We start from the raw sequence: 8,648 nt of genomic DNA on the forward strand, positions 1-8,648 counted from the left end.
TTCAATAAAAAAATAATGTCACAAACTCCAACTTAATGAACATGCTTCATGTTGAGGGCTTTACAAATAATCATGGCATGGTATTAACATGGCAAATAAGTATGGAACAAGCATGACATAAATGAAAACTAACATGAAACATGGATGGTGAGCATGAAATGAACATGGAAAATATGATGAGCAAGCATAGCATGAGCATGGAAGAGAGTGATAAAATGTTTACCTAGTGGATGCAAGGTCCACTGCCTCTTGATGTTGGAGAGGATGGAAGAAAAATGGAAGCTTTGAAATTTCAAGAAACTTGTGAAAATGGAAGGGAATGCAACTTGGTCTTTTTCCTCTTGCCTTGCCTAGCTCGAAATACAACAGCCTCTCCCTCAGATTAGGGTTTATGATAGTGCTCTTAATGGGCTTGAAAGTGTTTGGCTTTGATTCATGCAAAATGATACAAAAAGTGGGGTGGTATGAGAAAGTTCTAAATGTAGCAAAACTTAAGTGAGTGAACATAAAGCAAATGGCCAAATGAGGTAAAAAGTGTGTTGGTTGGTTTTGTGGTTTGATTTGGTTTGGCTTGTGCAGCACAAAAATAGTCCAACAGGGTGACTTTAAGACCTTGTATCTTGATTAGTATGTAACCAAATGGCAAGGCAATGCAAACAGTAGAAAGAGGGAATGGAGCTTAACAATTTTCATGTTGAACACAAATTGAAATGATGAGTGGAAAGAGGTGAAAAATGGCCATAAAGTTCAGGTTCCATAGCTGCAAAATGGTTGGGCCAGTTTGGCTTAAATGCTGTCAAAAAATTCAGTCGATGATACCAACTTTAGATGAGTGTATCTTTCAAACCAATGATCCAAATGGGATGATTCCAAAAGGATGTGAAATAGGACATAGCAAGATACAACTGTCATGAAGAAAGTATTTTCAAAAGATGCCTTGAAGTGCATGAAAACTGGCCCATAAGTCTTGACAAATTTTGCAAATTTTGGACTTAGAAAATTTTCTAAGTGTTCTAAAATAATGTCTTACTTTGACGAAGCATAACTTTCTCAATTTTAATCCAAATGAAACAAACTTTATATCTCTAAAAAGCTTGGAACAAGAGGAACAAATTTCATGTTGGAGAAATGTTCAAATGGAGCTTGCACCTTGGTGGAAAATGGGCTTAAAGTGGGTGCAAAAACCATAAAAACTTTCCCTAAATGGAAAGTCAACTATTTCTAAATTTAGTAACTTTTCAAACTCCTGATTAAATGATGAATCCATGATCCAACCTTGATCCAATTTCACATGTAGGCTTCCTTAGGCATGAATTTTGAGATTCCACTATCAAAATGTCAGGAGTTAACTTTTCTGGCCCTATAGTTGACTTTTCCCAAACTGTCTGATTCCCGATTCCATTGATCAATTGAAGCACCTCTAGCTCAAATAAAGAGCTGATTTTTTGTGTGTAGACCCTTGTGGCCATATTGAGGGCCATGGAAAATAGTTTCACCCAAGGAATCAGAAATAAATTGATTTTATACCAAACCCTAGTTTAGGGAAAAATTGATCAGGAACTGATTGTACTGATTGCCAATGGGTCTTTCTGAGATGATTGTGAGTTTTCCTAGACATTGCCTGTTGCAGGTAGCCACGAAACCCTAATTTTTGATTAAATCCAGATGCACACTTTGAGAGCCCTGAATCTTCCACTGATGAACTGAGGACCATAATAAGACATATGGAACCCCTTGAGACCCTTGAGGATTGTATATTTGGAGAATGAAGTCCAATTCTCAATCTTGCTTTGTGTGGGCTCCTTCTGGTTAAGGACTGAGCAATCGAACCCTGACTTCCAAGTCACTAATGCAGTATGCAATGAGTATGACCTAGTATGATGCTTAATGCAATTTGAAACAAAATCCCATGCTTCCATGAAAAATGAAGGGTAAATTTTGGGGTATTACAGCAGCAATATACTTGGCCTCAGTTGTAGAATCAGCAACTGTATCTTGCTTTGAACTTTTCCAGCTCACAGCGCCACCGTTTAAGCAAAACACATAACCAGATTGTGATCTAAAGTTATCCTTATTTGTCTGGAAGCTAGCATCGGTGTATCCAATTACAACCAACTATTCCTGACCTCCATATATCAAGAATGAGTCCTTCGTCCTTCTCAAATACTTAAGGATATTCTTGACAGCTACCCAATGGGCATCACCAGGATCAGATTGGTACCTACTCGTTGCACTTAAAGCATACGAGACATCTGGTCGAGTACATAACATGGCATACATGATAGATCCTATTGTAGATGCATATGGAATCTTATTCATGCCATCCATTTCTTCCTTAGTTGAAGGGGATTGTGCTTTTAATAGACACAGACCATGTTGCATAGGTATGAATCCTTTCTTGGAATCATGCATATTAAAGCGTCTCAGCACTTTGTCTATGTACGTACTCTAACTTAGGCCAAGCAGTTTTTGTTATCTATCTCTATAGATTCTGACTCCTAATATATAGGCTACTTCACCTAGGTCCTTCATAGAAAAGCATTTCCCCAACCAAAACTTTACTTGTTGCAGGGTAGGGACATCGTTTCCAATGAGTAATATGTCATCTACATATAATACCAGGAAAACGATCATGCTCCCACTAACCTTCTTGTAGACACAAGGCTCATCTTCGTTCTTGATGAATCCATATTGTTTTACCGTTTCATCAAAACAAAGATTCCAGCTTCTGGAAGCTTGCTTCAATCCATAGATTGATCTTTGTAACTTACATACCTTTTGGGCTTCTTCTGTTATGTCAAATCCTTCAGGCTGTGTCATGTACACATCCTCAAGAAGATTCCCATTAAGGAAAGCAGTTTTGACATCCATCTGCCATATTTCATAATCATGATATGCATCGATAGCAAGTAAAATCCAAACATATTTAAGCATTGCAACTGGTGAAAAGGTTTCATCATAGTCAACCCCATGAATTTGTTTATATCCTTTTGCAACCAGTCTTGCCTTATAGGTATGTACCTTACCATCCATGTCAGTCTTATTTTTGAAGACCCACTTGCATCCTATAGGGTTAACTCCTACAGCAGGCTCTACCAAGGTCCAAACTTGGTTTGTGTACATGGAATCCATTTCAGATTTCATGGCTTCTAGCCACTTCTCAGACTCGGGACCAGTTATGGCCTCTTGGTAGGTCACAGGCTCATCTTGATCCATGAGTAATACATCACCTTGATCAGTTATGAGATATCCATATCTCTCAGGTTGGTGACGTATCTTGCTTGACCTACGCTGGTCTTGTTCTACTTGAGTAGGTTGCTCTTCCATAACTACTTGTGTTTCCTGCTCTAATTCCTCCATAGGTGTATCGATGCTTTGTGATTCTTGAATTTCTTCAAGCTCTACTTTCCTCCTACTGATTCCTTTGGAAATAAAATCCTTTTCTAGGAAAACTCCAATTCGAGCGACAAACACTTTTCCCTCAGAAGGATTGTAGAAGTAATACCCTCTTGTTTCTTTAGGATACCCCACAAATAAGCATTTGTCAGATTTGGGCTCAAGCTTAGTTGAAATTTGTCGTTTCACATAAACTTCACAACCCCAAATCTCCATGTAAGACATATGTGGTTTCTTACCACTCCATATCTCATATGGTGTCTTCTCAACCTTTTTGGATGGAACACAGTTAAGTGTGTAAGCTGCTGTCAATAGTGCATGTCCCAAAAAGGAGTTTGGAAGATCGGCGTGACTCATCATGGATCGGACCATGTCTAATAGGGTTCGATTTCTTCTCTCAGATACACCATTCCATTGGGGTGTTCTAGGAGGAGTAAGTTGGGATAGGATCCCACACTCTTTCAGATGGTCATCAAACTCTAGGCTTAAATACTCACCACCTCGATCTGATCGAAGAGTTTTAATATTCTTACCTAGTTGGTTTTGTACTTCATTCTTTAATTCCTTGAACTTTTCAAAGGACTATGATTTGTGTTTCATTAAATACACATAACCATATCTACTGAAATCATCAGTAAATGTGATGAAGTACTGAAAACCTCCTTTGGCTAGCATGTTCAGTGGTCCACATACATCAGTATGTATGAGGGCCAAAAGATCATTAGCTCTTTCACCTTTTCCTGTTAATGGAGACTTTGTCATCTTTCCAATTAAACAAGATCTGCATGTCTCATATGATTCATAATCAAAAGAGTCCAAGAGTCCATCTTTATGGAGTTTGGAAATGCGTTTCTCATTTATGTGGCCTAATCGACAATGCCAAAGGTAAGTTGGATTCAACTCATTAGGTTTCATCCTTTTAATATTAATGTTATAAATAGGCATTTTAAGATCAAGGACATATAGTCCATTGTTCATTTGTGCAGTAGGATAGAATATATCATTCAAATAAATTGAGCAACAATTGTTCTTTATTATAAATGAAAAACCAAACTTGTCCAAACAAGAAATGGAAATAATATTCCTGCTAATTGCAGGTACATAATAACAATTCTCTAACTGAATTATTAAACCACTAGGTAAAGTCAATACATAAGTTCCTACGGCTAAAGCAGCAACCTTTGCTCCATTGCCAACTCGTAGGTCAACTTCACCTTTTGCCAAATCTCTACTCCTTTTTAGTCCCTGCACATTGGTACAAATGTGAGAACCGCATCCAGTATCTAATACCCATGATGCAGAAGTAGTAAATTAATTTCAATAGCAAAAATATCTGAAGTTGAAGTCTCTACTCCATTCTTCTTATCTTCTAGGTACTTTGGGCAGTTTCTCTTCCAGTGTCCGGTCTTACCGCAATGGAAGCAGGTGCCTTCTTTTGCTATGCCTCCACTAGGCTTCAAAGCAGCAACAATGGGTTTGGGTTTGGCAACTTCCTTGCCTTTCCCTTTATCACCCTGCTTGGTGGGCCTTTTGTTCTGTCTCTTTCCATTTCCGATCATCAGAATGGACTTCCCTTTTGACTTCAGATTCTGCTCAGCAATTCTTAACATGGCTAGTAGTTCAGGAAGAGATTTGTCCATATCATTCATATTGAAATTTAGGACAAATTGACTGAATCTATCTGGCAACGATTGCAAGATTAAATCAGTCGCAAGTTCCTTTCCGAGGGGAAAACCCAACCTCTCAAGGTTTTCCACATACCCAATCATCTTGAGCACATGGGGACCTACAAGGGCTCCCTCAACTAACTTGCCTTGAAAAAGGGCTTTTGAAACTTCAAACCTTTCATGCCTTGCTTGCTCTTGATAGAGCTTCTTGAGGTGTTCGATCATATCGAACGCTGCCATTTCTCATGTTGCTTTTACAACTCTGAGTTCATGGTAGCTAGCATGAGACAAGTGTAGCGGTGTATTCGTTGCTATATGATTTATTGATTAAACCATAAGCAATGTATACAATGAATCGAGTCGCCACCGCACTTTTATTTATCCTAAGGACTGGTTAAAAAGCGAACAAAAACCTAAGAAGTTTTACACGTAGAAAACCAATAAAAGATCAGAGAGTCTGGGTAAGGGGTAAATTATGCGATGGGAAGGTGTTAGGCACCCATCACGTCCTAGGTACTCCTAGGGAGCCCTTTTCACACTTGTTGTATAAAAAATGTTTATTTGTTTCGACATATTGTGCAAACATGAATGGGAAGATGAGAAAAGAATGTACAAGTTAATTATTTTTGTGTTTGAACGGATGAACCCGTTGCCTACGTACCTTCCATCAAAGGTAAGGATCAAAACGCCGTAGTTCGGCTAAAAGATTTCCAAAAATTAGTGAATTCATTTTAAAAACACAAGCACTAAGGCTTTTCATTACCAATGGGAGAAAACTCAACCCGAATCAACAATCCACCATGCGAGGACGGCTTCAACATACTAGTGAGGGGTTAACCCTATAATAAGTATGGAAGACTTACAATCAACTCACTAAGGATAAGGTAAGATTAAATCAACCGCTATGGTAATTGAAACCTATGGCTATTGTATGAAAACATATTAACAATGGACAAAGCCACAAAACATTTGAATGTGTGAAGTTAATTGATAATGAGTATTCACAAAATATGGTCAAGGTATGATTAAGATTGATTCAAAGAAGTGTTATGAAAAGTGAAGCTTGAAAAATCAAGGACTTAGGGTCCAGGTTTCTAATTTGAAAAGACATGACAATGTTTGCACAACAAGTCAAAAGTTTTTTGAAAGCAAAGTGTGAAAAGGTTTAGGACAAAGAGGGTATGGATGATGGAATGTAAAACTTCTTAAAAAGGTTCACCTCTTGAAATCATATAGAAGATGATTCAAGTGTATCCTTAGGAATAAGCAACAAAGCTAGCAAATAAAAGCAAGGTGATACCGGATGCCATCAATGGACTTATACCAATCTCACAAACAAAAGCGGATACCGGATACCAATAAATGGGTTTACACCAATCTCCTAAAACAAAACGATGATACCGGATGCCAATAAATGGTCTTATACCAATCTCACAAAAGCAAAAGTGGATATCGGATACCAATAAATGGATTTACACCAATCTCCTAAGGTGAAACAAAACTTGGATGTCAGATGCCAATCTATCTGGGCTTACTCTAACCTCCAACAGATGATCATAGGAATAACAAACGCCAACAACATGGTCTTACAATTGCATCCTCACATACAACAAACAAACAAAAGCACCAGGCTAAGAGGATATGAGTGACCAATGAAATGGTCTTACACTCTATCCCTTCCAAATCATAGGAACAATGGCCAAAGAACATGGTCTTACAATTGTCCTCAATGGGTAAACTCAAACAAACCACAAGATATTTAATGATGATCATGCAATAATGAACAATCAATGATGATAAGTGCACAAAGGCAAGCAAGCATGTACAAATGCAACAAGCAATCAATCAGACAAAGTCATTTAGCACCCACTATAACCAAACAATTAGGCTCAATCAAAGGGTTAGACTATGAAGTCAACTGGAATAGGGTAAATGGTGCTCTTAACCTTGACATTGAGAGCCCTGGTGAAGCAGATGGAAGGATATGAGGGGTGTGCCTCATCACTCTTATCCCTGGTCAGGGAGAGCATTGAATATCAGAAGGTGTGGGAGTTCAGAAAGATGGAACTCTCTCCACAAGTTAGACTCGATAGATCTTGGGTTTTTACTCACTATGCATCAACACATGTGGTGTGAGCAAGGTGAGAGACTCACAGAATAGTAGGAGATAGGCTACATATCTCTTTTGTCTACCAATCGCCTCATATGAGGTCTTTACCTGCTTGGGGACAAAGTTAAACAATCACAAACATCGCCTCTTAAGGAGGACTTCAGACAGTTGCCTGGCTAAATAACAAGCCAGGTCTTCCAGACTACATGGAGACAAGAGAGTCTACCTCAATGCTTAAGCAAAGCAAAGCAATAGCAAGTTCTCAAAGGAACTAAAGCGACTATGGTACCTGAAATCAATCAAATATAATCAGTATCCCAATCACAAAGTCAAAACAGACAAGTTATGAACCCACAGTCAATATAATCAATCACATGTGCAAAGCACAAGCTCAAGGCAAGTGAGCTAAGCATCCTACAAAATAAAACAAGTTAGTTCATAACAATCAAATAAACCAAACTCAATCAACTTGAATCAATCTCTTCAAAGCATTTGCTTCTTAACCTGAAAAGTCAAACTCAAATATGAGAAGTAAGACCACTAGGACAAGCCTAGGGTCAAAAGGAGGTGAAAAATTCAAAACAGCAAGTGAAAATTGATCAAAATCAAGATTTATCAATTAAGAATAAATTCCAGTTGGTCCCACACCAAAACTATGCACCAAATCCAATTCATAAGCTAAACATGTCAAACTATGCATTTTGGAATCACATTGGAGCAAACAGAAGGATCACAATCAAACCAATACCAAAATAGCTCAATAAATTCCCAGAAAATTCAAGCTTAAACATAACACATTCAATGAGCAACATACCAAATTTCATGCTATTTGGACCAGAGGAAGTATGGAAATTAAATTCATGAAGTCATAGTATGCAAGAACAAACTCAAACAAGGACACAAATCATGTATCAACTTTAGGCAAGTGTAAAACAGAAATGGCATAAGATAAATGAACCACACCAAAGCCAAAATGAAGTTAAACATGTTAAGAATCAATCCACAAAGTTTCAGCTTCATATGATAAGGCATGAGAATTTCACAATTCATGTAAGTTGAACACTCCACAAAAGTTCACAAATGACTAAACAGCAAAGAAAAATCCAATCAAATAGGAAATGAAATTTAAAAATTCTACAAAAAATCATGCTCAAACTACATACAGAAGTAATCACATGTAAAAATTCAGAGCCATTGGCATATCAAAAGTATGGAAGCAAAATTTAAGAAGTTGGATAAAACCTAGTGTGACATACATTGTCACACTCATGAAGATCACATCATATCTCTCAATCCAGAAATGCAAAATTAGCAAACCATATACCAAAATCACCAGGAATGAGTCTAGATCATGCATATAAAATTTCAAGCATTTTGGAGCAAGCATCAAGATTTCATGAATGAAATGGCAAAGCATATGCAAGAAACACACATGAACAAAGATATTAGACCAAGATAAAAACCAGCCGTGCACA

Source organism: Lathyrus oleraceus, chromosome 3 (genome assembly GCF_024323335.1).
Source record: "Lathyrus oleraceus cultivar Zhongwan6 chromosome 3, CAAS_Psat_ZW6_1.0, whole genome shotgun sequence".
NCBI lineage: Eukaryota > Viridiplantae > Streptophyta > Magnoliopsida > Fabales > Fabaceae > Lathyrus > Lathyrus oleraceus.